This window comes from Prionailurus viverrinus, chromosome C2, assembly GCF_022837055.1.
Source record: "Prionailurus viverrinus isolate Anna chromosome C2, UM_Priviv_1.0, whole genome shotgun sequence".
Classification (NCBI taxonomy): domain Eukaryota; kingdom Metazoa; phylum Chordata; class Mammalia; order Carnivora; family Felidae; genus Prionailurus; species Prionailurus viverrinus.
Genome location: NC_062569.1, coordinates 114,986,176 through 115,007,699, shown reverse-complemented (window position 1 = coordinate 115,007,699; position 21,524 = coordinate 114,986,176). Strand labels below are relative to the sequence as shown.

Genomic DNA, 21,524 nt, shown 5'->3' with positions numbered 1-21,524 from the left:
AAAAGGAACTTTGAGTTACTACCTTGAAACAAATATGCAGTATGTTCTGCAAACCCTGAACAGCTGAACAAATGGATAGGAAAGGCAATAGAATTGCGTATAATGGCAAAAAGATTAATTGATGTCATAGATGATGGGATCTGGGCTGGACAGAAAAGAAAAAGAAGTTTAAAATGAAATAACACCTAGAAAAGGAAAGTGGAGAACTTGGTAGATCTGAAAAGAAGGCTATTAATATTGAGAGAGTGATAGAGAAGCAAAACTTTGTTCAAAGAAAGCAATATTCATTTCAGAGCTGGAGAGATTTCAAGAAATGAATTCTGTGTTGTGACCATAGGAATGAGCTTGCTAAAGTGACATGTGAATAAAGATCATTCAAATTTAATTGGACTGTGTGAAAGTATTAATGTGTCTTTTCTAGGCTTATCCAAGTTTAACCAATGTTGTAATGGAATGGTTCTATGAGAAATGATCAGAAAAATTTAATCTAGCCCTAGATTCTTCATGCTCCATTTTCCAGTAATAGACTTAGAAACACTTTAAACTGGTGTTTAAAGTTTCACTCATGTACGTGATAACTCACCCACTCATCCTTTAAAAAAAAAAGTATTAAGGATCTTATTTGTCAGGCATTGTTATATACATGAGTGATATAAAAATAATATGACATGGTCTCTCTCTGAAAGAACAAAATATATAGAATGGATATTATTATGGCAGAAGACATGAGACACAGTAGCAGAAAGATGGGGGAGTAGAATCGAGGAATTGGATACCAAGAAGAGCTCCATTCTCTAAAGTAACTGGAGGAAAAGAGAAAGAAAAATAGATGTTTTACTCCCGAAAAATTTTTTAAGGATGGACTTTAAAACCACCAATTAAGATGAAACCCATAATCCTCTTAATCAAGGGGAAAAGAAAATGCTTTGACTATCTGAAAACTATCCTAATCAGGAAAATTACTGGAACTGTGCTGATTAATACCATATTCAAATGATTATTAACAAGGAGCAATGTGGTGCATTAACATAAAATTTTGAAATATTAAATTCAATGTATTTTTATATTTTTAGAAATGAATACTGGGAATTTATAGGATTTAAATCTGGGAATATAAATATAACTCAAATGCTAACATATGCTATAAAAACTACTAGTAAAATAATCCATATAATTCTAGAACATATATGTCACTCTTTATTTGCAGTATTTTCCATCTACTGTGTTATTCAAAGAATGATAAAAAATATTAAGTTATCCCAACCAAGAAATCATGAAAACTTTAACACGTAGTTCTTAATTTCACATGTACTGAGAAGCCTTTCAAAACCTAGATAATATGCATTTATTCAAACTTTTCATTTACCAGTATTCGTGTCCATAAATCAGCTTGTCTTTTATACACTAGGATAATGTATATCCAGGTTCTGTTGCTGCTAAGATCCAGGCATGTCTGGACATGTTTATCTCTAAGGAAGCTTCTATTTATACAGAAGTCTTAGGGCAGAAAGAGACAGACAAGACAAAACCTGACCTAATATCAAGCCTTAGTCTTCTGAGTCTATCATACAGATTTAATATTTAGCTTAGCCTTCAATGGAGTTATCTCTCAGTTGTGTAGTAAGCAGCATAGGAATGAAAAGTTGAAAAAGATTATATTCTGAACTCTCTAAAACCTTTGGGTATACTCAGAACTTTTTTGAGATCTTTCTAACAAGACTTTTAAAAAATGCTTCCTCATATATCTTTCAAGAAGTAGGCTATGCTATGTAACAGATAAACACAGAAATCAGTCTGATGTGAGTTGGGAAGTCTTTGTCCAAGTTACAGCTAGAATGTTTAGATCATATGATCTTCTGGGCCATAATATTGAGGAAGAGAGGAAAGATGGCATATTAGCTCTTAACTGTCCTGGCCCAGAAGTGGCGCATATCACCTCCACTCATAATTCAATCTCATAGTTCAATCACAGTGTCTCAGCTAACTTCAAGAGAAGCTAGGAAGCGAAGGTGCTCTCAGGAGCTGAGGGAAAAATAAATAAACAAACAAACAAACAAACAAACAAACAGGATTTGCTGAAAGCTGGCCTCACACTATTCTGCCACACTGATGCAGGTTAATGTCTACTTTCAGCATTAGGTGTCCGGGTGTCAGCAATGTTTCTCAGAGTGCAATGGGTACTAGGTTAGCAGGTGATTCTGGAGGGCAGTGGCAGAGGTTAAAGTACAAAGTTGAACACTACTGGAGTAACAGCTGAGCTGAGTAGATAGGTGCAGCCATATCTACAGGAGGAAGGGAGACATCCTTACCCAATAAAAGCAGAGTGGCCCAAGGGGGAAAGAAAAATCTGATGCCTGTACTATGAACCATGCTAACCAGCACAAGTAGTCTTGTGAGAAATATCACAATATAAAATTAAGGAAAATATGCTGGGAGAAATGGAGACACTAAAGTTACACGTTTATTTTATGCTTTCTAATATTTCCACTTTCATTTGTTTGTTTGTTTGTTTGTTTGTTTTTAAGTGGTCCTATGTTTAATTCTCAGATGCAATCAAAATAAACATATTAGAATTTTCACACTTTTATTGGTGAATTTAAGATGAGTCGGATTTAGGCAGTTTATCTTTGAATTTCCAGCTTGGAATGCTTTTGTTGTGTTCTATTACGTTCTGTAAATATTTGTTGCTTCTTTTTATGTGGAAAGCATTACTAAAGGCATTGAAGGAAATATAAAGTTAAATAAATGTTTCTTCCCCTCAGGAACATTTAAACAAATAGAATGGTGAGTTAAATTCACAAATATTCATGAATCAAAACAAACAATAGTAAGTGCAGTAAATGTGGTACAAAGTGATGTAGAAAATGAACACAGAGAACACTTCTAATTTGGGAAAAAAGAAAAACTGAAAACCAATCTTCTAAAAAAAAATTACCTTCTCTTTAAATTTCCATCCCAACAATTCTAATGAAAGCAATCATAAGCTTTGTAGGGGTTAACAAATCAATCCCTGATCTCTCTCAAACCCCAGATAATCCCCCACTTCCTGCTGAACACATCTATTATCCTCTTTCTCCATCCTCCTGACTGCTACTAGCACTGCTGTTTTTCCAGTCAACTGGCTTAAAACCAATTTGTTATTAACTTTCTTTTATGTATAATTTTCTATATTCAATTAGTTGAAATTTCCTTTTCCCCCTTTACAGTCTACCTTATCCTAATTTGGCATTATCTGCCTTCTGTATCTTACCGTAATATTATTTCTCTCTGTGCTCTATGGTTCCCCTCTTAAAGCTCTCTCTTGACACATCCTACATGACTGCAGTCAGCCACCAGTTTGTCCTTTCAATGCCCTGGCCTCTGTTAACCAAATAGAATGTTAAATTATTCAGAATCTATTTGGTTTATGATGTTTTACTCTATCTAATATTACACTGTTTTGCTTATGACTGGCAATACCTTGCACCTATTAGGTACATTTTGAGCTGAAATGAATTCTATAAACTACACCACTTAAAACTGAAAGAGAAACTGTGAAGCCAGTAGCAAAGAGATACCAAAATACTTTTTGAATAGTTTCTCCACCATTCTAAACTGTATAATTTAGATAATGATAATTAGATTGTATCAGTGGTATATTTCCAATTTAAAATATTTCTCACTGATAATACTTTGTAATAATATAATTCACTAGAATGATAAACGTGGCTTCTTCCAGAGGGAACAAAAAAAGGAACTTTTCTACTTAGGTCCAATAGTTTCTTCGGGTCCTTCAAAATTATAGAAGTTTTAGAAATAGAAAAAGTATTCCTATTTACCACTTTATAACAAAAAATGTTGTAACATTATTAACTCTAGGACGGCTTGCCAAGTCCCATCAGACCTTGCAGGAAAAGGTCAAAATTATTTATACATTATTTTATGCTCCAATATTAGTAATAGGTTAAGGGGAAGCGACTATTTAAGAAAAAAAATGGACCTTTTAAAGATCTCGAGTGGAAGTACTGCCAAGGAAAAAAATTATGAGATCATAGAACTCTAGTAAAAATGTCAACTTGCCTGTTTCAGTGTTTTATACATTGGTTAGTAGTTGTGCCAGGATATCTTTTCACAACGGAAAAGAATAAATTATGCCACCATTATGTGAAATATATGGACCCCCACAGAGAATGCTTTCCTTTATAGATCCTGTGCACTGTGGCCTCAGTTCAGCTCATAAAACATGGAACTGTCAAAACATCTTATGATTAGTAGTGAAGTATATTTTGAGTATTTCAGGGGGAGTACTTGGTTTATTATTCAAAGTGAAGATTGTATTTCAAGGGAAACTGTCTAATACTAGAAACAATAAAATTATGTTGCATGATGTTATATATTGTCTTTTTGGCAGAAAGTAGGTTCATTCATTCTCTCCAAACATATTTAAAATTTTATGAGATTATTATAACAACATAAAACACAAAAGCCTAAATCACCAAAGCTTTTAGTTTATAAAAAATGAAATCTGGAAAAATTCCTTTTTTGGGGGTTCCATGATCTTTATCACTTTAAGACACTATAATTAAAGAATGCTATAATTGATTGTTTACATATATATACACATATATATGTGTGTGTATGCATATATACATATATACTTGTATATATATACATAAATACATATATACACATGTGTGTATATATGTATATATGTACACATAAAAAATCACTGTTCAGTCATTCTTCCATAGCTATTTTCAGTAAAATTGTGAGAAAGATCTAATAGTAAGTAACAAGTACCTAAAGGTGAAATGAGATTATAGAATATAATTTTATTTTCCCTATGGACAAGATGGTATATGAAGCCAAAGTCAGCAACAGGTAGTAGTTTGTACTGGCGGGGACTCTGTCATAAGCAATGGTCAGGATCCCAGAATGAAGAGCTGGCATCAAAGAGAGCTGTAAGGACTCATTTATTCCTTAACATACAAATATTTATCAAACACCTACTGGGTGCATTTCATTTCTCCAAGTACTAAGGAAATAATAGTAAACAAAACAAAAAATACATTCTTAGGGGGGTTACATGACACTGAAGAGAAAATAAACAAATGTACAAATATATAATATAATATCTGGCAATAATAATGCTGTAAAGAAATAGAGTTGGCTAAGGTATAGATGACTTTCTAGTAGCCCCTGTGAATCAGGGATGCTGGAGAGGACTGGAAAACCAGAGGACTAAGCAATGTCAGGCTGTTTCCTTCCTGTTCCTGATAGTGTCAGCTTCACACTGGTTTTTCATCCTGCTCGTGACAACTGAAACCAGCAGCAGCAATTGATGCCAGTTTGTTGTCTTTCCAGCAACCCCAGACATAGTCCCTTTGGGTCCCTTCAGAAACAACAGTACCACAGCTAGCATATTCTACGTGGTCCTGTCCTCACATTGCCTGTCCCCCAACTTCACAACACTAGGACCAGTCAAGCAAGTCTGAGATCTGGAAGTTTGAGATCCAGCTTCACGGTGTCCCCCTTATGCTTTTAATTTTTAATAATTCCAAACTTTTCCATTAGTTCCACAACTCCCAGGAGGGATAGCTGCTTTCTGCAGTTACTATCTCCATGATATCTCAGCATTCATTTTTTTTGTCCTTTTTCTCAGTTCTTCAATATCTAGTTACCATTATCTTTTACTTTTTATATTAAATTCACTGAGTTAACATAACTAGTGTTACTTCCCTCTCCTAACTGGACCTTCAATGATATACTTCTAAAACACAAATATATAATTTGTCTTCCCAGTTGCTCCCTGTGTATATGTATACACACATAAGCATACACACAGATACACAAAGACACACACGCTCACTCACACACATATACACAAGGTTGCCTCTTCCAGTGTTCTTTATCTCAGTTCACACCACCATCATACAACCAGTTTTGCAAGACAGAAATCAAGACACTGCTCTTAAAAACCTTATCTCCACTACAATTCAATTAATTTTCCTCTTAAGTATCTCTAAACTCATTTTTTCTACATCTTTCCTTGCACTTCCTTCCTTCTACATCTTTCCTTCACTGATATATGCCTCCAATCTATATGTACCCCTCACGGTCCTTTACCTGATCCACAGTTATGGCAACCCAATTAGATATTTTTATTCACTCTATATAAATCTTTAATCAATAGTTGAAACCATCTAGACATTTTCTTTTTTTTTGATGTTTATTTATTTTATTTTATTTTTTTTTTTAATTTTTTTTTTCAACTTTTATTTATTTTTGGGATAGAGAGAGACAGAGCATGAACGGGGGAGGGGCAGAGAGAGAGGGAGACACAGAATCGGAAACAGGCTCCAGGCTCTGAGCCATCAGCCCAGAGCCCGACGCGGGGCTCGAACTCACGGACCGCGAGATCGTGACCTGGCTGAAGTCGGACGCTTAACCGACTGCGCCACCCAGGCGCCCCTGTTTATTTATTTTTGAGAGAGACAGAGACAGAGTGCAAGCAGGGGAGGGGCAGAGAGAGAAGGAGACACAGAATCTGAAGCAGGCTCCAGGCTCCAAGCTGTGAGCACGGAGTCCCATGAGGGGCTTGAACTCACAAACCACAAGATCATGACCTGAGCTGAAGTTGGATGCCCAAATGACTGAGCCACCCAGTCTCCCCTATTTAAAGACTTAATTTAATTAATGCAATTATCCTCAATCCTCACTCCTTTCCTTAGGATACAAACTAACATCTTTAACATCATCTATAAAATCTTGAAACATCTAGCCCTTGTTTATCACTGTCAGTTCATCTTTCAATATGTCCTACCTACATTTTGTACTTCATCACGCTTAATCTTCATTAATTTATTGATTGTTCCAGGAATCATTCAAGGATTCTGTATATGCTGATTCTTCTACCTGGAATGCACTTTTTTTTTCTCAAATGATTAATCGTCCATGACTTTATCCTGCATGCCTTAGCTTAAATGCTTCTTCCACATTGAAGCCTATTCTAAATCTCCTCATTACATTACACTTCTTCTAATTCCTTCTCCTTGCTCATTCTAAGTTTCTGGGCTTGAGTCCTTAGTCGATGCATGGAGAAAGCTGAGCTGAAATACCAACAAATTAATTCCTCAGAAAACAATCCCCAAACAATGAAAGTTGGCAGATAAATAAATCAGCTTTTTTGACCTCAGGTATGACAACACTTATATTTCAAAAGTTCCCAGAGATCTTCAACAGGAGTACATCAAAATTGTCCATAATCAGAACCCACTCATTAATCTAGCCAATATACTCTTCTCTTTTTTCTCAGTCTGCCATTCCATATCAGTAATTCTAGTGAGCATCTCACAAACATACTACTTGTACTAAAATCTCTGTCTCAAGTTTACATCAGGTAGAACCTAAAACTAAGACATTATCTATTGTGGGGTCTTTGCCCAAATGTCAGGTGGCTATTGGTAGTCAGTTCACACTAAAATAATGCCATAAAAATTTATGGGGATCTCTGGGAGCATGAAGAATACTTTAAAGCCCTAATACTCAACTAGAGGTGATTTTGCCTCCCAGGGGACATTTGGCAATATTTAGCAACATTGTTACCACTAGTTGGGGAACTACTGACATTTACTAAGTATAGGTCAGGAATACTGCTAAACACATCACGATAAATACACAGAACAAGAATTATTCTGTTCAAAATGTCCATGGTGTTGGTGTAAAGCAATCCCTGTTTTAAGATAATATGACTGGGAGTCAATCATATTGCTGAGGTATTCACAAATCAAAGCTTTAAAATTATTGTATAATAAAAGAAGAGCAGCACCTAGGTGGCTCAGTCAGTTAAGCATCTAACTCTTGATTTGGGCTCAGGTCATAATCTCACAGTTTATGGGTTTGGCCATACATCAGGCTCTTCACTGATAGTGTGGAGCCTATTTGAGATTCTCTCTCTCTCCCTCTCTCTCTGCCGCTTCTGCACTTTTGCTTTCTCTCTCAAAATAAATAAATAAAACTATAAAAAGGGGGAAAAATAAAAAAAAAAGAAATGCCTAAAATCAAAATACCTTAAATCTCTCCTTAAGGAGATTTAGAAAAAAAGAGAAAAGTATATCTAAAATAGGCAGAAGGAAGAAAATAATAAAAGCATAAATGGTTGAAATAAAAAACAGACAAATGACAGATAATGTTAACAAAGCCAAATTTTCTTTTTTATTTTTATTTTTTTTAATTTTTTTTTCAACGTTTTTTATTTATTTTTGGGACAGAGAGAGACAGAGCATGAACGGGGGAGGGGCAGAGAGAGAGGGAGACACAGAATCGGAAACAGGCTCCAGGCTCTGAGCCATCAGCCCAGAGCCCGACGCGGGGCTCGAACTCCCGGACCGCGAGATCGTGACCTGGCTGAAGTCGGACGCTTAACCGACTGCGCCACCCAGGCGCCCCAAATTTTCTTTTTTAAATATACAAACAAAAGTTAATAATCACCTAGGTATAATAATCAAGAAAATAAGAGCAAGAACTGAAATAAATAATATCCAGAATGAAACCAGGGATATCACTACTTCTCATATAGACATTAAAAAGATAAAAGGTAAATACTATGAACAACTCAATCCCAAAAACATTTTGACATTAAATGAGATGGAAAATATTTTCCCAATGCAAGTTACAAACACTGACACATGAGGAAATAGAAAACCAGAGTAGCCCATTTACTATTTAAGAAAACAAACTTGCTATCAAACACGATCATATAAAGAAAACTGAAGGTCCAAATGATTCCACTTATGAATTCTAACCAGCATGTCTTAAACATATTTCATTAACAGTACAGACTCTTCAGAAAATAGAAGATAAGGAAATATCTCCAAACTTATTACATGCTATCAATATGACCTAATATCAAAATGTCAACAGACATTAAAATTTTTAAAAATTGCAGACCAATACCCCTCATGAGTGTTGATGCAAAACTACTTAACAAAATGATAACCAAAAAAATCCAGTAGAAAATAAAAAGGATAAGAAACCGTGAAGGCAAATCTGCTTTAACATTTGAAAATCTGTGTTCAGGAGGTATACCATTAAGAAAGTAAAGAAGAAAAGTCATATGGTTATTGTAGTAAATTAAGAAAAGGAATTTGTAAAAATGCATTATCTATCCATGATAAAAATTCAGAATCTTAGGAATAGATAAAAGCCTCCCTCAATTGATAAAGAAACATACATGTAAAATTTACAGCCAACATCACAGTTAAAAGTTAAATATTGAATAATTCTCCTCCCGTGATTAAGAACAAAGCAAGGGTGCCCATTCTCACCATTTCTATTCAACCCTGTACTGGAGTCTTTAGGCATTGTAATTAAGCAAGAAAAAGAATTAAAAGGCAATCTAAAAAACAAACAAACCAACAAACAGAACTCACTCACTACAAATAGCAATTCTTTATGAGATAAATATTTAGAAATTAACAAATCTGCTATTAAAACTCATAAGTGAGGGGTGCCTGGGTGGCTCAGTCGGTTAAGCATCCGACTTCGGCTCAGGTCACAATCTCACGGTCCATGAGTTCGAGCCCCACGTCGGGCTCTGGGCTGATGGCTCAGAGCCTGGAGCCTGCTTCCCATTCTGTGTCTCCCTCTCTCTCTGCCCCTCCCCCGTTCATGCGCTGTCTCTCTCTGTCTCAAAAATAAATAAAGGTTAAAAAAAATTAAAAAAAACCTCATAAGTGAATTGAACAATGTCTTGAGGCACACAATCAATGCAAAAAGAAAAACCTTGTACTTACTTTCAGTATCTAACGATAGGAAAATAGATGATTTTTAAATTTCCGTTTACAAGGAGTATGTATCAAAAAAACCCATAAAATACTTAGAAATAAATTTAATCAAATATAGCTGAGATCTCTAAACAGAAAAATAAAAGGCATTTCTATGAGAAATTAATAAATACAAACAAATGGAAAGGTATTAGTCAAAGAGGTACTAGTCAGAGACTAGTAGAAACAGTAAACTTAAGATACAAATTCTGAATTGATCTATAGATTATGTAACACCATCCCAATCATACTGCCAACAGATTTTTCCCCAAGAATTTGACAAACTGATGTCCAAATTTGCATGGATAAAAAGGAATATTAAAGAAATCCTGAAAAAAAAAGGATGAAGTTGGGGAACTTATATTACCTGGCTTTATAAGACTTACTGTAAAGCTACAGTAATCAAGACAATGTGGTACCAGCATAAGTAATGACAAACAGGTCAGTAGAAAAGAATAGAGAGACCAGAACTACATCTATATTTTTATAGTCTTTTGAGGGTTTTTTTTTCAGCTTTATTGAGATATAACTGACATATAATATTGTATAAGTTTTAAGGTAGACAAATTATCAGTCTGATATGCATATATTGCAAAATGATTACTACCAGAGTGTTAGCCAACAATTGTATCATGTCACATAATTACCATTTCTGTGTGTGTGTGTGTGTGTGTGTGTGTGTGTGTGTGTACGTACATGCGCGCGCATGTGGTTGAAAACACTTAAGATCTACCCTCTTAGCTACTTTCAAGTATATATTACAGTATTATTAAATATACTGACCTGTTGCATATTAGTTCCCTAGAACTTATTTATCTTAAAGCTGGAGTTTGTACTCTTTGACCGATATCTCCCCATTTCCCCAGTTATTTGTTTTTTAACAAAGATGCCAAACAATACAATATTTAAATAAATGATTTTACAATAAGTAGTGCTGGAACTATTGAATATATGTAAAATAAAAATGACCATTGACTCCTAATGAAGGCCATAAGCAAACGTTTGAAATGGGTCATAATCTGAAAGTTAAATATGTAAAGCTTTTAGAAGAAAGCGTATGAGATGTCTTAGCTATTGAGAATAGGCAAAGTTCTATGAGAGAAACATCAAAGCGATGACTTTAAAAGATAACATTAAAAAAATGAAGGATAACCCGAAGACTGGAAAAAAAATGTTCACAGGACACATAGCTGACAAAAGGTTGACATCCAGGATATATACATAGGTATATACACCTCAATACTATTTTTAAAAAGGAAAATTATTGTAGCAAATACCTCAAAAAGGACATACACATTGTCAATAGCATCTGAAAAATGCCCTACAGTATTTGTTAAAAAATAAACCCACAATGAGGTCTCACTCCACACCTATCAGAAAGGCAAAAAAATAAAAGCAGACAAGCATTACCAAATATTGGCAAGGATGTGAAGCAGTAAGAACTCTCATACATCATTGGTGGAATTGTAAAATGGCAAACCACATTTAGAAAAAGTTTGGCGTTTCTTTTCAAAATTGTTTTCAAAACTCTGACTAAAGCAAAACAATCAAACTAAGAAAAAAATTGTTATCCTATAAGTATAGCAATTCCAGTCCCAGGTACTTACCCAAAGAATTTGAAACATATAATCCAAAAGATTTTTACAGGAATGTTCCTCACAGATTTATTCAAATAATAAAACCTGGAAATATTCCAGGTGTCCATCAACAAGGAATGGCTAAACAACTATGTTGTATTCACACAATGGAATATTATCAGGAATATAAAAGAACGAATTATTGATACATGCAACAAACTGGATCAATATGAAAAGTATTATGCTACGAGTTCTATTAACTAAAACTGTATAGTACTGACACATGAATAGACAAGCAGATTGTTGGAATAGAATAAAGGTCCAGAAATAGATCCAAGTGTATATAGAAATTTATTATATATCACATGATAAAGATGGCATTTCAAATTAATAAGGCAAAGAAGGACATTTTAATAAATGGCACAGGGACAACTGGTTAGCCATTTGGAAAAAGATAAAAATAGATCCATACTTCACCACATACTCAAGAACTTAGTTCCAAATGGATCATCGATTTAAACATAAAAAAAAAATGGAGCCTACAAGTGCTAGAAGAAAACATATATGAATTCCTCTTTAACTTCAGCATCAGGAAAAGACATTCTAACCATAATTTAAAAGCCAGAGGCCTAGAAATGGCAGATAATTTTACTGCAACAAAACAAAATAAGAAAATCCACCATAGGGGCGCCTGGGTGGCGCAGTCGGTTAAGCGTCCGACTTCAGCCAGGTCACGATCTCGCGGTCCGTGAGTTCGAGCCCCGCGTCAGGCTCTGGGCTGATGGCTCAGAGCCTGGAGCCTGTTTCCGATTCTGTGTCTCCCTCTCTCTCTGCCCCTGCCCCGTTCATGCTCTGTCTCTCTCTGTCCCAAAAATAAATAAACGTTGAAAAAAAAAATTAAAAAAAAAAAAAAAAAAAAAAAAAAAGAAAATCCACCATAAACAAAGTCATAAGACAACTGACAAGCTTGGAAGTATGTATTGTAAGCTTGTGATACATATTCCAGATGAAGGGTTAATTTTCCTAACATGTAAAGAACTCTTAAAAGTTGGGGATGCTAGATCAAAAACCCAAAAGAAAATTAGGAGAAGGATACAAAAACAATTAATATTAAAGGTATAAAAATAGCCCTAAACATGTGCAAAGGTATTTATTCTCACTCACAGAGAAATGTAAATGAAAACATCAATAAGACAGCATTTCTCATTTATCAGGTTGGCGAAAATTAATAAGAATGACATCCTGTTCTGTTGACAAAGCTTTGGGAAAACTAGCACTCTCATTCATACATTGCTTCTGGGAAGGTAAATGCTAGAACCCTTCTGGAAATAAATTTCCAATAAGCTAGCACAATTACATATACACTTATTTTTTCATCCAGATACACTTATTTTTGATCCAGTAAATCTAGGGATTTACTCCATTTATACACAACTCCAAGATAAAAATGCATATATACAAGGCTATTCATTGTGACAGTACTTATAATCGCAAAATTTTGAAAACAATAAAAATGCCCATACCCAGAAAAATGATTAAATAAACTATGGAACCCACACAATGGAGTATTATGCTTCTGTAAAAAGAATGAGGAATATCACTACATATAAATATGGAGTGATATCCAGGATGGATATATTGTTAAGTAGAAAAGCAAAATGCAAATTCATATGTATAATAAGTTACATTTCATGTAAGGAAAAAGGAAGAAATAAGAAAATATATATCTATCCACTAATTTAAAACAAAAATGACACAAAGAAATTATATGGATTACCGGTAGGGTGTGAGTGGAGACTGGGTAGAAAGATTGGGGAATGCAAACAGGATGATGTTCTCTTTTTCTCACTTAATCATAAGCAATTAATAAACATAGTTTTCTTTACAAAATCTAAGAGCAAACGATCAATAAAGGTGCTCTCTCCTTTTGTCTGCTAATATCATAACATATATTCCAAACTGTATGTAGAGTTTTTCTTCCTTCTTTCTCTTCTCTGCCTTAAATAAAACTTTAAATGTCCATTTGACTTTACTGAGACATTTTAGATTTTTTTTTCAGGAAACCTCAATTCATTCAGGGTTATAGTTTTCATGACAAAAATTTCTCCCCTGGTCTGTCTTACTTTTACAAAATACGTAGTTTTTAAAAGTCAAAGACTCTGGAGTCAGACTCCTGAGTTTGAACACTGGTTATTACTTAGAACCTTTATTTTCTTCACATGGGTGTTTGGAGATAAATAATGTGTAAACTATCCAATACTCAGGAAAAGTACTCAGAAAATGGTTTTCCTGTCCTTTCAAATTACTACATACCTTAAAGAGTTAAGTGTGTGACTCTCAGCAGATTTGATCACTAAATAATTGCATGGATTGTTCAAGTACAATTAATTGGATAATTTCTTTTAATTCTATATATTTTGGCCTAACAAGATAGTTTAATTAAAAATGTGACATTTAAGAAAATTCTTAGATATTAAGGCAATTATCAGTTATATTTAGTCAAGTTTTTGAAGGGCACAGGACTGATGTTTAAAAAAGAGAACATTCAAAGACATTTAAGTTTTATTTCGTTTTTGGTCAAGTTTTTTAAAGAATCTTTTATATTTTTTTATTCGTGTATTTGTTTGTTTATTTATTTATTTATTTATTTGTTTATTTATTTATTTATTTTAGCAAGAGAAGACTCAACCCTAAGAGATTATCATTTGTGTGCATATTTATCTCACAAATTCCTTCCTTCTCAGGTCAGTAATGAACACTGCTTGTGAAGGAATATATCCATTCTTAGTAAATCACTTGACTTTATATGCATGCTTTAAGAACACATACTTAAGGTGCTTCTTCAATATTTCAACTAGGGTTTAAGTCCACTGCTCCTTTAGTAGATGAACAGTCACTTGACAACTGAGATTACTTTTATGGACATTTTATTTCCAGCTAAGTCTTACACATCTGTTCTACTCACAGATTACAATCTCAAAATGACTGTAATTCAGAATTTGACCATAAAAGAGTAAGATTAAGTGATTTAAATGTATCTGTATGATCTTTGTTCAATGCAGCATATATTCATAAGGCTTCCTCAGGTTTAAGATGTAAATTATGATATATGTGCTCTTTAATTGTAAATTAGATTCACCATAAAAGAGTCCCATGATTATTACATATTTGTGATTATTCAGACACCAGTGTAAGATTGTATTTGAGATCAAATTTATTAAAGTGAACTACTCAAAAATGCAGAAAAATGAATCATTCTTTGATCTGTCTTTCTCTTATATATAACGTCATAAAAAGAGGCTGATTCACATCATCAAAGGGAAAAAAAATAGTTGAGATGGCAATGATTTTTTGGCCAATAAGACTTCAGTCTTCAATGGCATTTACACAGATTGAATTGTACTAAAATTTAATTTGTAATATAATGATTGCTGAGACATGAGTACTTCATTTAAGCTATGTTAATTGACTACAGAATTTGCCTGTACCAACTGAATGAATGAGTGATAAGAGATTTGAGTTTTTTTCGTGTATAAAGCTGCTTCTACAAACTTTTAAAGGTACATACTTCTAAATATTTTCTGCTTCCTGGAAGGGGTTTAATCAAATATTGTAGCATAAATCTCCTCAATACATGGAAAAGACTTTTTCATTATTTAGTCTTCACCTGCAACAGCCATCTGTTCAATTAGAATTCTACTCATATGCACTAGATGTAAAGTGTAAAGTGTCCTCACAATTGTAAAGTTACCAATATGACACTTCATGTTTTCAGTTAATATAACAAACCATGCAGCATATTAAAATCAGTAAAATATGTTTCCGATCTAAGAATAATATATTACCAATGATATGATCAGGAGCTCAACTACATTTTAAGCATCAGGCAACCTTACATAGTAAGTGTGTGTGTGTGCGTGCGTGTGCGTGTGTGTGTGTGCGTGTGTGTGTGTGTTGAATAGTTCCAAAATATTTTGAAAACTTAAATTCTGTGGATGATTTTATTGACAGGTGGACTTTACAGACCTTACCCTGGAATTTAGCTCATCTTTGTAAGCTGAAATAGTCATTTATACACATATGAATTTAGGAATATAGGAATCCAAGTATTAATAAAATCATTTCTGAGACATAAAAGGAACCTCTGAAACTTCTTTTTTTTAATGTTTATTTATTTTTGAGAAAGAGAGAGAGAGAGTGGAGGAAGGGCAGAGAAAGAGGGAGACAGAGGATTTGAATTGGGCTCTGTGCTGACAGCATAGATCCTCATGCAGGGCTTGGCCTCATGAACTGTGAGATCATGACCTGAGCTGAAGTTGGATGCTTAACCAACTGAACCACCCAGGCATCCCTGAAACTTTTAATTTAATTCTCAATTCAGAGTTTGCATGCAGTCCAGAGTATCTCCAACAAGTATTTAACAAGCCTATTTATGAGTCTACATTGGTAGGAACCTTATCTTTCTATCCAGTCAGAGCATGACTGTGTAAAGTTGAATTTTTAGAGTAGTTTGTAAATGTTTATTTACAAAAGCACTCTCTCTGTCATATTTATTTGGATTATGAATAATGAGAGTAATATTAAATACACTAGAAAGAAATACACGAGAGAGAAAGCACTAGCAGGGAAAGGGCAAAGAAAGAAGGAGAGAGACTCCCAAGCAAGCTCCATGCTGTCAGCACACAGCCCAATATAGGCTTGAAAACACAAACCGTGAGATCATGATCTGAGCCAAAATCAAGAGTCAGACACTTAACCAACTGAGCCACCCAGGTGTCCCTAAATTTGAATTTTTGAAAGCACAGATACGACTTGCAAATCCTAGTCACACAATATGTAAATAAATGTTGAAGTGAGTAAATTTTTCTTTTTTATAAAATTGATGAATGTATTTAATATTACTGTCATTATTCATAATCCAAATAAATATGACAGGTATATATGCCTATAAAAGGAGGTTTTGTGATTGGTAAAAAGGAAAGGTGGACTTTTTCTATTCTTGTAAAGATTCAATTTGTTACGCAAGTTATACAAGCTGTCCTCAATTTGTAGGATAGTTGTTTATTATTCCTCCAAGAACTAGATTCCAACCTGAATGATACAAATGTTGTTGACCCACCCATCTGACTACATTATCTTCAGTTTGTTTCTTTATATCAGGAAAAAGATCTTTAACTGAGATAGAAATCTGAAGATTCCTATGTCCCAGGTTTAGAGCTGTTTGTCTTTGGAGTGTTCTTCCTTCCCTCTGGATGCGTAGTTTCATTTTAACTTAAGGGAGAAGGCCAAAAAATTTTTTTTTTCAAATATCTTGTCAAGTTTCAGCCAGGACCAAAAGTAAATATTCCTGGCAGTGTTGAAAAACTCCAAAAGATACTACCTTCCCAAGACAGAGAGCCACTCTCAAAAAAAAAAAAAAAAAAAAAAGACGGAAGAACTTACACAATCCCCGAGAGCTATCAACAGTTGGGAAGACCCTAGCCACAAATGAAGTGCAGCCCACACTTCTGTTCAGCCATATTTTGGGGGCCCCCCTACCTGCATACACAAGAGTAGATCCACCTGCATGGCAAGAACAGACAACGTGCATGCCCCAGACAGACAGAAAGCCAAGCCAACTTCTCAGTACACTAAAAGAGATAAATAAAAAGGAAATAGCTGTCCCTGAAATAAAAACCAAATGTTAATCCCAAAACCAAATTTTTAAGAGTCTGGACTTGGAAAGGAAGGGACATGAAATTTTACCTTCCTTTCTTGGCCTGGCACTCAAGAGATCCAAGAGAACTGACTCAAGTAGAAATTCTCACCTTTCCCTGGCTTCTGCTAGTTTTCCCAAGATTCTATCTGCTGGTGTCTGAGTTAGTAGGTTTAAAGTAGTGAGTGTAGCCCAGGTATCTACCAGAATTTACAAGATTTTCCATTAATTTTAATCTCAGTTTCCCCCTGACTGTTAAGAAGTAACTGGTAGTTTACCAGAGAATCTCCAAGTCCTGCCAATCTTAGGAGGTGTCCAGATGAAGATGCACCTTTGAGGGTAGACATGTGGGCATTTGAGTTAGTGTAGAAGGATTTGACAAAACCTTTAAGGACAATCATATATAGAAAGATTCAATATCATAAAGATAATAACATATCTGCAAAATGAATCTTTAACTTCTGTACTGCTATTATCTTTGTTGAATTTGAATTTTGATCCTAAGATTATTAGGAGGAAAACTACAAATTTTTTAGAAATATGTCAGATTAATTCTCAGCACTTCAGAAAGGTCTTTCATGCTGCCTTCATTTTTCAATGTGTCCTTTATTTCTGTGACTCTCTAGTATTCTTCTACTATATTGCTTATTTTTGTTTAAGTTGGTCTGAATCAATCTCGTTGCTGCAATTCAGAGAATTTTAATTAATAGATTTGTTTAAGCTCAAACTATTCATTTAAGTGTCCATGACTCAATTTCTCCACCTGTAAGAAGATATATTGCTGAATATTTTCCAAAATTCCCTCAAGCACTCAGAATCTTTTTTTCCCCTCTCTGTTATATATATATATATATATATATATATATATATATATATATATATATATATATGCAAAGGGAAATACATATTCTTTTCTCTGGTGTCCCAGTTGATTGCAAATGAGACACCCATTTCTGGGTTGGTGTTTTGATAATGGTCCCTTAGGAGCATGTAATAGGAGAGGTCCAAATATTTTAGGCTTCTGGTCTTGTAACTATCGTAGCTGTAAGTCCACTAACTTGGTGGACATTTGTTTACACTCTTGTAGTCTCTTCAGATTGGAAAGACAACTCAGTAAAATGAGTACTCGAGTAAAGGAGGATACAGAGGAGTAGTGTGAGTTGCATCAGTTTTATAGTTTTTTAGGTAACTGTTGTGTCTTTAATATTTTGTTAGCCTTTTGCAATGAATCTTTTTTATGTATGTATGTATGTATGTATGTATGTATGTATGTATGTATTTATTTATTTATTTATTTATATTAGAGAGAGAAAGAGTGGGACAGAAGAGCAGAGGGAAGGAGAGAGAGAATCCCAAGCAGGCTCCATGCTGAGCATGGAGCCCAACACAGGGCTTGATCCCTTGGATCATGACCTGAGCCGAAGTCAAGAGCCAGACATTCAAATGACTGAGCCACCCAGGTGCCCCTACAATGAATCTTTTAATGAAGCTATTTTGGAATATTAAACCTCTTGGATGTTTCCACATGTCAATTAAAATAGGTATCCTCCTACTACTACAGAGTAGTTTACTGATTTGGGAAACCTTGTTTTCAAGGGCATTTCTTAAATGAACAATCCTATCTAATTGGAAGGTTTCCCATAATGACCATTGTAATTCTAGGTTCTCCTAGTAAGATTTTGCATTTTTGTAGGTATCTACACCCTTGAAGACCACAGTCCTCAGATATAAAGTAAGCCAGTGTGGCAGAATGCAGAGCAATAAATTCTCTGAAACTTGAAAATCCCATTTCTTTAGCTAAACATTAGGGCTCTGGGAGCCAAATTAATACTTAAGAGAGATATGTCATTGCCTCGGGTATTTTGTGGTGTTTTGCAGTACAGTGAACCTTTTCACATGGAAATTTTCTTGAGTTTGGCGGGCGATTTAATGTCAATCTAATGGTTGTTCCATGGCCAACTTATCCTAGCATGGGAAACTTAGAAGTAGGTGGTGAGCACATTAATAGCTTATAAGTGCTCACTCGTGCCCACCAATTTTGTGGCTTTAGCTTCCAAGATATACATTAGCAATAGATCTGTTATTCTTATCACAAGAAGATTTCTTTATAGTGGCAGATTCCTTGATAGTTTTTAATGTCTGACTTGTGCCTAGTTAAATTTTGATTATGCTGGCCAAAACATTCTGATTTCTTGCCTTATTTCTTGAAGTCCAACAATGATTTATATATATATATATATATATATATATATATATATATATATATTTCAAATAAAGTTTGTTTGGAGAGCTGCACACAAGGAAACGGAGCTCAAATCCCAGAGTGACTTACCCACAGCCCTCAATAATGATGACAGGAAAATCAAACTCACAAGGTTCAGTGGAACCATACCTGTGTATCTTGCTATCCTGTAGGGTATTAGAGGTGTGCTTCGGATCCCAGTCCTCATCACCAAAAGCTGTTAAAAAATAATTAAAGAACACAATTAGGTGATATAAACAAACTTTGTTTAACATTCAGGAAGTGGACAGTCTCCTTTCAGAAAACTGCAAAATGGGGCAGAAGGCAGGAAGCTTTTATAGGATAAAAAATAAGGAACAAGAGAAAGACAGAAAATATCTAAAGGCTTGAGATGCATAGTCAATCTTCTTTGGAGTGAAAAGATCCAGAGTTGGTTAGCATTTGAGGACTGGCTAGCTGGATATACTGTTTCTGGTAAGGCAGAGCATTTATAGGGACAAGAAAATTAACTAAGCTTTGGTTTGCTGATGTGGCTAGCATCCTGGACAGGAGTGGCTCCATCTTGAGCCTAGAAATGTATTCCAAACCTAACAACAAAGCCAAATGCTAGTTCTTTGAGAAGACAAATAAATTAAGAAAACCTGAAGAGACAAATATATATATATATATATATATATGGAAAATTCATATATATATGAAAAATATATATATATATATATATGGAAAATGGAACACACACAATCTATTCACAAAGATAATACCATGATTATATAATATAAAGGTAATACTGAAACTTTACAAACTGGATAAACTGTAACATTCAAAGTATTGATTTACTGTTTTAAAAGGCATGAAAATTACAGGTATTTTTATACATCTAGTTTAGTGTAATAGTAATAACAGAAAAAGGCATTTGTGGTAGGTAATTTTAGGTACCAATTTGATTATACCACAGAGCACCCAGATATTTTATCAAATATTATCCTGGGCGTGTCTGGGTATTCTGGAATGAGATTAATATTTAAATCAGTAGACTGAATAAAGAAGATTGTCCTCCCTAATGTGGGTAACCCTTACCAATCATTTGAAGGACTGAATAGACCAATAAGGTTGACCTTTCTTTAAGTAAGGAACAGCTCCTCCTGACTGCTTTGAGTTGGGACATCAGCTTTTTCCTGACTTTAAACTGAAACAAATAGTAGCTCATTCTGGGCCTCAAGCATGGACTGAACTATACAATTGGCTTTCCTAGGACTCTAGCTTGCTGATTTACCCGGCAGATCTCAGGACTGTCAGTCTCCATAATAGTGTGAGCCGATTCTTTACAACGAATCTCTTTTATTACTTCTGTTTCTCGGGAGAACATTGAGTAATAGAGCAGTGAAAGCAAATTGTGGAGTGATTCTCCATATGAACAAAAATGCAAAAAACATAAACAAAATAATAGAAAACCAGTAATATGGATGTATATATGTTTATTTCCATACACATACACCCCATGATCAAGTGAGATTATTCTTAGGAATGTAGAGAACATCTTTTTTTTATGAATTTTGGCAAATGAATCGTTACAGGAAAAAGAAAATCATGATTTTAGCTGTAGATAGAAGAAAAATGATAGATAAAATTTAAAGCTCATTTACGACAAATACTTTACTAAGACAAAATTGTAAGAAAAAAATTTAATTTAATAAAAACTACCTATCAAAACTCTTTAGCAAATATGTGATTAAAACATGTAAATATATTATCTTGAAAAAAAAAACCAAAATTACCCACTATCATGGATTCTATTCAATAGGATATTTACTAAAAGTCCTATGCAGGCCAGCAAAATTGAAAAAAAAAAAAAAAGAATGAGGCATACAGGAATTTAAAATAGATAAAAATGATGTGGTTTTAATTTTAATTTTGTTGTTTTTAAATGTTATAATCTTCTTCAATGATTTTCTACATGGAAAAGTCAATAGAATCCACAGACAAAATAATAAGATGAATAAGCAAAGTTAAAATACATAAAATCAACGTACAAATCATCAGTTTTTATGCTTTGGCAAACTAATTTTAAATGAAATTTTTAAAACCCAATTCACAGAAACAAGAACCTATATGGTATAAAAGAATAAATCTAAATACTCAAAATCTTTACATATAAAATTATTTTTAGAAAGTAAAAGAGACCTCAGCAAATAGACTAATAAACTATA

The 21,524-nt window shown here is 34.1% G+C and overlaps 1 pseudogene; it reads right to left on the bottom strand.

Moving 5' to 3' along the window:
- The window catches only part of LOC125174511 (microtubule-associated protein RP/EB family member 1-like), a 78,260-nt pseudogene extending 57,577 nt beyond the window's left edge, over positions 1-20,683 (bottom strand).
- Between the last annotated feature and the right edge of the window lie 841 nt (positions 20,684-21,524).